The 9,184-nt window shown below is 46.2% G+C and overlaps 1 long non-coding RNA gene across 1 annotated transcript; it reads right to left on the bottom strand.

The window, feature by feature from the left end:
* Nucleotides 1-1,105: 1,105 nt before the first annotated feature.
* Nucleotides 1,106-8,755, bottom strand: LOC115578896 (uncharacterized). The gene is made up of 2 exons (XR_003983557.1): nucleotides 8,240-8,755; nucleotides 1,106-1,429 (listed from the first exon to the last, which is right to left on the bottom strand). It is a non-coding gene; the product is annotated as an uncharacterized LOC115578896 (long non-coding RNA).
* Between the last annotated feature and the right edge of the window lie 429 nt (nucleotides 8,756-9,184).

The raw sequence follows: 9,184 nt of genomic DNA, 5'->3' as shown, positions 1-9,184 counted from the left end.
CCAATCATAACATGCCATTTCAGATGTATTTCACTTTCGAGCCTACCTTAAGATCAGCTCACGGAACTCTGTGGGTGGTTGGCAGCGCTCGGGGCTATACACCGGCAAATAAATAATATTGCTTCTGAGACATCTGCACCAACACGGGGTAAACACAGTCAGCCAATATCAGCTCCCAGCATTCAGCACACAGCCTCCTTCCAATCTCTCTGGTAAACAAATCGGGGTGGGGGCAGATTGAAAACAGCAAGCGCCCGCACCCGGATTTACATTCCAATCAAGTGATACCCATGTCAGAAAATGGCTTCATTTTCTCTACTCTGAAGCCCGCACACACACACACACACACACACACACACACACACATACACACAGAGACACTCCATTATTACGGAAAGGTGCACACATACAAAACAAGCACACCTGATGTGCACAAAACACCCCGCTGTCTCTCTCCACTTCTGTGTTCCAGACACACACTTGGTGATTTCTAGCCAAGTGTGAGTTGTTAGAGCGGCAATGCAAGGTCACATCTGGTAGCAGGAGGCATTGTACAGCATCTGTGTCCTCTTCCCCACTCCCTTCTACCTCCCTTATCCTCCCCTCTTGTTATTGAGATGAGAACAAAGACAAAGGCTACTCCTGTCACTCTCTAACCTCTTCATCTGGGCTTTTGGTTTGGAACCTGGAGGGGAAGATGAGGAGGCATTTAAAGAGGCTCCGACAGCCCACACGTGCCTCCATGGCGCCGTCCTGCCTCGCCCAGAGGTACATCACTGTTGACCTTGTCAGGAGCTATTGCTTCTCGGTGAGGTTTGCTCCCTGGGAGAGTCAGAAGTGCTGCTTCATTTGATGCGAGACAAGGCTCATTAAAAACCTATTTGGCTCGCCTTGTGTTTATAGTTCCCAAAGAATAATATCCTCTCCGGTGCTAACTTTGCTTTAAATGTCACAGTGCAAATGTCAGCCGGGAGCTGTTCTCTCAGGGCTGCAGCTACATGCTTGATAAGACATGACCTAAAGCAAGTATTGGATCTTGACTGGGACCACTGAGCACATTCCCTAATTGAATCCGGGGCGGAATCATCACAAATACAACAGGGGCAACATTTTTCTCTCAAGTAATTTATTGCCTTTAATCTGGGAGGGAGAAAAAACTACAATCAGAATGACAGTGATAGGTTAGAAACTTGCTTTAGGGTGAGGAGCGGGATCGTCAGGTCCATGGTCGGCTGGATCCATCTGTTCTGGGAGCTCGGTCCGGCAGCGGCGTGGGGCAGACGGTCCGGCAGAGAGGCAGACAGGCAGCTCCACTGGCTGCAACACAAGACACGAGCGGGGAGGAGAGGCAGGACCCATGTCCTGTGTTGCAGCCGCTGGCTCAGCCAACGGGTCACCTTCAGCTCCCTTCCGACCAACAGCTGATCCACTGTGAAGAGGACGACAGGGAGACAGAGAGGAAGGAAATGAGGGAGAGCGGGAGGGAGAGAGATAAAGTCAATTACAATAGATCCTGTGTGTGAGACAGCGGGAGAAAACAAGAGGAGGAGAGTGACAGGGAGCGACGAATGAGACGGGGAGCAGCACGGAGGAAAATGAACGAGGGGGGGTAATAGAATGAAGGAAGATACTAATGGAGGGCGAATGAGAGCGAGAGGGAGAGCGCCAAAAGGGGCGATGCACCGCCACAGACACCACATTCATCACCTGGCCAATGAAAATAGCCTTTTTCACCTTGTGAAGAGAGGGGGTAGGCCTTCCCAGCTACATCTCATATCCAACCATGCCTCCACACCCGGAGAAAAACGCTCCTCTGGCCCAAATTGCCTGACTAGAAGGTTAATGACTACTAGTGCCACGGGTCCGGAGGAAAAAAAAGATTCCGTCTGCAATGTCCTCATATAGAAAGGCCCGTGGCAGAATCGGAGCATGTCATTGGGAATAAATGTAATCATTATGATAGCTGCGCGTTGCGTATTGGAAAGAAATAAGATCTGTGCGGGTGATTTGGGCGTAAAGAATTCGAAAATGCGTGCAAGCAAACTGGTGTTTATGCCGGGTCTCGCGGGGAAGCCGTTTGTCATCAAAGAGGCAGGAGGCATGCAATCAATTCCCCAACCATCCCTGAATCCTCTGTTATTCTCTCTCATTTTCTCCTTGTCTCTCTCGGGGAGTCTGCAGTGAAACATGCATTAAAAGGTCAAAGCCGAGTGAACCCTGAGCCGCGTGTATCACAACCAAAGGTCTGAAAATGCCATGGCTTCACAGAAGCGTCCTCGTAGCTGCAGACAGAACGTCAACAGTGTAAACAAGACAAAAAATATTCAACAAACCTTTTTTTTTTTTTGCTATGACATTCACCCCAGATTTCTGATGTATTTCTGTCAGATTCTTTCTCCGTTGCTTTCAAAAGATGCTTACATCAGCCCTCGCTGGTTAAAACCAGACTTCTGTCTTTATGATGCAGTACGGTTAGGGCGATTACATGTCTCCCTCGCCTAGTTCCTTGTATGGAAATGGGTCCAACCTAGATTTGAGACTACAGGGAGATGAACTCAAGAGGACAGATGAAAGGAGCTGAAGGACGAGGCAAGCAAAAAAAGAAAGTGAGGGAGAGCCGGGGGCAGAATTCAATTTATTTAACCCCTTTTTTTCTATTCCGAATAAAAAGCTTACAGGGGAGTGAAAAAGAAACAGGTGAGATTTTGGATAGGATTTTTGGGTCGGAGCGAAGTCTTTAAAAAAAGCTCTGAAGGTAACGATGTGAGATGGAATTGCACAGATATTTTATCAGAGAGAAGAAAAAAGGGCTGCCGAACACTTGGGAATGATCCTTTCAAAGTTTGCTGTCAGGAATAGCTGATCTCCCGCATCAAATGCACCAGGCAACACGAGCATTGGCTGCTTTTTGTGATCGAAGTCGCAGCGCATCCGTGCCTTCATATAGGACATTTGACAAAAATAGTGACTAATAATGGATGGCGTGCGACTGGAAACCGCTCCAGGCGACTTAGAAAGAGGCCACCCAGATTCTACATTAAATTGTTTTTACGTGAACTGCCTTCCATTACCGCAGCAACAATGGGTTCTGACAGGACTGAAATGACTTTGCCAGACGAAAATGTGGCATGCACAGTGGGCAATTAATGGGACTTGTAATTGAAGTATTGATGTTCAGTAATAAGTCCCACTTATTCTCCATAATCGGGACAATGATCACACAGAGCGCGATGGATACGTGCCGTGCATCCCTTTCCCGAAAAAAACCTTATCTCTGGAAAAGATCCTCCCCTATTGAAAGAGTCACACAATGGCCGACCTAACAATGGCGCATTGTGCTGGTTGTAACAATGGTGTGGCTCCTCTGATCAGTGTGTGATATGGAGGCAGGTTTTAGTCGGCTGTCAGATCATAAGGAGAGGGGGCATGATTCTTTCATTCTCAAGAAAATAGTTTGAGGAAAACAAAAAAGAAAATCAGCAAACCAGATTACCACATTTACATAATGCCGGTGCCTCGACTTCATCGGTATTTTATGTTTATTAATATCACTGTTGTATAAACATGTTTGTAATGAGACAGAGCCCAGGCCTAAGTGGAAAAAAAAAGTCAGATTACTCATGGCAATTGCTCAAGCTGTTAGTTAGCACATAAGGCAAACCACATCACTGTGTCCATCCATAAATTAACAGCGACAGCAGTGTCAAACTTTGTGCACAGGCGTGAATTCATTTGCATTTGGATGCACACATGTACATTAAATGCATCTGTATGCTTGGGGACATTGAGCCTGCAGATTGGCTCTGCAACAATCAGTGAGCTGTCTTGGATTTGAGTTAAGAGGAGGAAGAAAAAGTCTCATCTGGCAGCCACTTTAGCCACGAGGCTGTGTGCCCATTCCTTTGCTTTATAAGCAAGGACGCGGGGAGGTAACAAACAACCAGGCACGGTCATTTCCACAAGAGATTTAACACCAAAGTTTGAGACTTGTCTTTTAAAGTGACAAAAAGTAACTTCCTGGAGAGAGAGAGTTGACTTTTGAGTCTCATACCCAGGTCCTCAAATATTGACACTTTGGGTTGGCATCTGCCCTGAGCAACCAACCCCAAGCATCAGATGTTGCAGTATTTATTAAATGGTTTGAGGGCGTCAGGCAATATAGCCTCAAGAAGCTGACAGCAAAGACAACAGCAGGTAAAGGAAGGGTGGGTTCACAATGTGAGGTTTTGTGAACAAGGCGAAGACGACACAAATTCAGGCCAAGTCATTCCGGTCTCAACGAAACGAGGGAAGCCACAGGTTCTTGGCTCAGAGGCCGAGGATGACAGGATTTTCAGTCAAAAGAAGGGGAAAAGGGGATTGTTATGCGTTATCTAGCCGGTTAGCTGGTGTTTAGCTAACATTAGCGAACCTAAGATGTGACTATATACAATGTGATGTGTCCATGAAGATTGTGGCATCAGTATAATGAGACTCAAATCCACATTTCACATGGTGCAAATGTGTCTTTGTCACGTCAATGATTCGAGCGTCGCTTTAACAGTTCCCCCAGCGACATCTTTAAACCACCGTCTTAAAGCTACTGTTAGCGTTGTCGTCGTTTCAGCTAACTTCTTGTCTGTTTTTCAGTTAGCGATCGCCTCTTTCCTCTCTACATCACCACGGCGGAGCAGCAGTCGGCAGTCAAAGAGAAAGATCCTTGCGATCCTTGTTATGAGCAGATAGGACCGCCTCTTGACGGAGTTCTCTGTCCTGATTGGGTAAAGTGGGCAGGAATACCAGAAAATGTATTTCTCTTTTCCTAGATGAGTGGGTTGAGGAGAGTCACGGGTTACTGACCGAAATCTCTGTAACAGTGAATACTGTTGGTATATAGAGCTATTTAACACTGGTGGGGGGTTTTTTTTGTATTATTATACTATATATATACTATATCATTATATACTGAGAGATACATTTATTTTTTTTTATTTTTTTCAGGAAAATCCTGCACAGTACACCTTTAAGCCTGACATCCAACCAGCTCCTTTCAACAACAACTTTAAATGACAAACAATTTGATAATTCAAATCGTGCGCCTGGCTTCTTTACGGGTAGACCCAAGGTTATTCGCATGGTATCAGTCAAACACAGCAGTTGAATTTTTCTCAGCGCCTTTATTTGAAATGAATGTGCAGCGGCTTACAAATACCCACTTTACCGTGAAAGGTACACCTTTAAAGCTTTTTTTCCCTCAGCTTTTCAGGGCACGTCTTTGAACACCAACCCTTTCTCATTTTATTCTGAAAAGCACATAATAGAAGGAGCTTTTACCATTCCTCGCTATTCCTCCTCCTTGTTATTCTCCGAGGACACACAACCTTTTACAGAGACCTTAGCCGGTCCCCCTCCACTGGGTCCCCTTCCCCCTGTGTCTGTCTTGTGAAAGAACCACTGTTCTCTCGGGGTTCTGGATGCCGGGACCGTCCCGATCCGCACAAACACTGTTTGTAGAACCAACATCTTTGTTCTCCTCAACCTGATTATGCATGGTGTTGCTAAGTAAGTCTGTACCAGCAGCTCTGGGTCCCAAGCACATGCACCAGCCATAAGAATATAAGCTAACCCTGCCTGTGCTCAGAGACACATTGCCTAGAAATGGATTTCAATGCCGAGACCTGTTGAGAATTTCGCTCTAAGGCATTGGTATAAAAAAAAACAAATAATAAATAAAACTGTGATAAAGAAGGAGTGCGTAACAAGGTCGAATAACCAAATCACCTCCTTTTTGAGTTTCTGCATTTTCCTCCATCAGGAAGAACAGTGTGTGCAGGGAGGGCTTTGTTGAAAGCGGTGCAGGAGGGAGATGAAGACTCCTGGCCCGTTCATGCGCGGCTTCCAGTAACAGTTGAGTGACTCAGCCCTCTTCACAAATAACCTCCACGGAGAGAGTAATTACTTCGAATGCTGAATATATAAAATAATACTCCTTCCTGGCAGAGTGTTTTGGGTTTTCTTTTAAACATTTTTTTTGAAAAGCCATTTACGGCTGGCTGTGGAGTGGAAGCGGAGGTGAGAGCTGTCGTCCTTGAGGTAGCGCGTTATGAATGAATGACCGCGAGATGCCACGTAAAGACAACTACTTACCTGCGCCTAAAAAAAAGTTCTTTCGAGCTAAGGGATGCTGTGACCTTGTGTTTTTTTTTCTTTTTTTCTTCTTTCTTTTCTTCTCGTACTCCGCGTTCCCGACTGTCCATCCACGGCGGGCTGAGAAGCGTGGCTGTGATGGATGCGGCGCTCGGAGGGGCCTCGCTCGCTAAATGATGCATTTAGAAGCGCGGGTCTGGAACATGTGGACAGATGTGCGCCTCACGGAGTTGTTTACGCTCAGAAGGACCGAAAGAAAAAAAAAACACAACAAAATGCAGCCAGTTATCAGGACACCGCATTAAAAAAAAAACTGACTCACTGAATGACCTTACCGCTATGAATTATTAATTCAAGTGGATAATCACACCCGTTACAGGAAAAATACAAAAATAAAAGACTGGTAAACTCCAGCAATGTTTCCAAGCTGGAGATGTGTGAAGTCAGTGGAGTTCTGCTGAGGAGGATGACCTCAGAGACAAAAATTAGGATGCGGGAGAATAAAACTGACTGAAGAAGCACCCTCGAGTTCTATAAGCAGCACGACTGCGAGAAAAGCCATCACACACACACACACACACACACACACACACACACACACACACACACACGCAGACACACACAGCTGGCACACACGCAGCAGGAACAGTGCATTGTGCCTTTTTGCTTCTTCTCTCCTCCTGAGCTTTTCTCAGCACAATCTGGTGGAGCCGGTGTTGCGTTTCAGGAGGGACGGCCGATTCGATGGCTGCTGGGATTGGATTTTTCCCTTCCTGCAGAATGCTGACAGGACACTTTGGGATGTCTCTGATCTCCCCCCCTGTAAAGTCCCTCCATAGGTGAAAGAGGAGTCCTGCTTGGTACCGGACCCGTCTGACTACAGCACAATGGAGACAGGTGTGGCCCTCAGTGGCTCGGTGAGATGGTGCACTAGTAAAAAATCCCCACTGAAGAGACTGATTCTGGAAAAACGTGAACTCAAAAAGCATCCATTGAATTCCTAATGCTGCCTTCATAGACTCGCTAACATTACAGCACAGCCCTGACAGTTGTGTGACTGATCTCCACGGGCTTCAGGTTTCCCGTGCCCTCCAGGAAAAAAAAACACGAGGTTGGTGTGTAACTGTGCAGATCAGCTGAGGAGTCTCTGGTCGTGCGTTTTTGGGGCTCATCGCAGCAACAAACATTCATGTGTGTCATTTTAATGACAGACCTGAGTATCGGGGAATAAGAAAGCATTCGGCTGAGCCTACCTTTCCATCACTGTCCTGGAGCTTCTTCTTTCTTTTCTTTTCTTTTCTTTTTTTCTCCTTTTATTTTTCCTGTCCGCAGCACAGTGAGGCGGCGGGGACGCGACGGGGATGTGGTCGCACCTGGAGCACCATGCCTGCCCTCCTGCCCGCCTCTCCGTGTCCGACTCTTCCCCTTTCGAACCGCGACTCAATTTGATCCCCGGTAGTGAGGGCAAATCCGTTTATCCGCGGACTACCCTTCTCGCGGAGCTGCACCGCTCGGCTATTTCAATCCGCTGTGGAAGCGGCCGCCTGACAGCGCCTGATAAAGTGGAGATTTACTCGCGGACAAAGTGAGGAGCAATCCCTCACACTTTAGCTTACTCCATCAGTTTCTGTGCGCTCCATACTGACTGGCCCAGTGATTTAATATCTCTTCAGTGTCTGGTGCCCCCCTCCCCTTTCTCTCTCTCCCCTCCATGGACTGACATGCACGCATTGAAAAGAAAGAAGTAGCCTACATATAGAGGACTTGAGGCTCCAAAGCAGCTGAGATGTACATATATATTAATATAAATGTTTTAAATTGTGTTTAAACCACCGTGGGCTAAAAAATACGAATGAAATGATAAAGTCACAATCAAAAGGGTAATACTCCATTGTTTGTATTGATTATGTCTAATGCCCTGTATACCTGTATATTCTACTTCAATGTGCCGAAGTTCCAAAAGGAACATAATGGGATGAACATTATTATCAAAATGATGGCGGAATTTATTTTAGCACAGGCACGTGGAACCATAATAAAGGCTGTATTAACGCTAAATTGCTCTGACTGATTAAAATGAAGCGTTTATCATAGATGAAGGTGAGTAACATACCGTCAAACAGGGTGGCTATTCCAGGAAAGGATGTGCGTAAAACGCACCGGTCCGGCCATCAGTCCTTGGAGACGAGCGGAGCAGGAGCTGTTATTATCGCCGGTGCTGAATGAGATCCCCTCTTGTCTCGAACAGAAAACCTCTTTGTAACTCGTGTCTTGTCATCTCACGTCTCTGTTCCGCCGGGCGTGTGTGTGAGCGGGGTGCTTCCTTTGAAAACCGCACTCCAGAGGGCACCCATCGTTGCGCACTCAGTAGGCTCTTCCTCCCCGCCGCTGCTGCTGCCGCTGCTGCTTCAAAATATCCAATTTCACATTGTAGCTCTCTTTCTCCCTGCAGAATTCCCCCCTTGTTTAATGCCCGATACAATAATGCCACTGCTGGACGCTGCAGGAGTTTAGTAGACTCGAGCGATACCTCGAGTCCTTGTCGGATGGCAAGGACTAATGTGCTCCTGTACTCAGGGAACCCGGGTTGTTAGTGCTCTGATATGCGCAGGATACAGCAATAATGATGTCAACATACCCCACTGTCGTCTAACATCGGTAACACTTACTGTCCAATAAGATCTGAGGAGGGATGACATCAAAGGAGATCTGTACAATAGAGCTGGACTGCGCTGGCTGAATACCTTGTCATTTTTGGATATTTCAGAAATATTCAAAAGAGCGCCCATGAGTTAATGTGTGACTATTCAACTTGGGCTGTAGGTATAATTTATGTCTGATAAATTACCACAAGTAGCCTATAGAATCCAGCCGGCTGCTGAAAGTAACCTTTTCCCACACTCCCAAGCCAACAAGCCGTTAAAAAAAGTTGTTTTAAATCGTTTTAAATATGAATGAATGAAACTGCGCACTTATTTTTGTAGGTAATATTTTGTATCAGTGTGTTTTTTTTTCTTCCAGCCTTTTCTTTTAACTGTAACGACTGAAACGCACAGCC

This window comes from Sparus aurata, chromosome 3 (assembly GCF_900880675.1).
Source record: "Sparus aurata chromosome 3, fSpaAur1.1, whole genome shotgun sequence".
NCBI classification, from domain to species: Eukaryota; Metazoa; Chordata; class Actinopteri; order Spariformes; family Sparidae; genus Sparus; species Sparus aurata.
The sequence above is the reverse complement of the archived record's forward strand: the minus strand, read 5'-3'. Positions and strand labels throughout refer to the sequence as shown.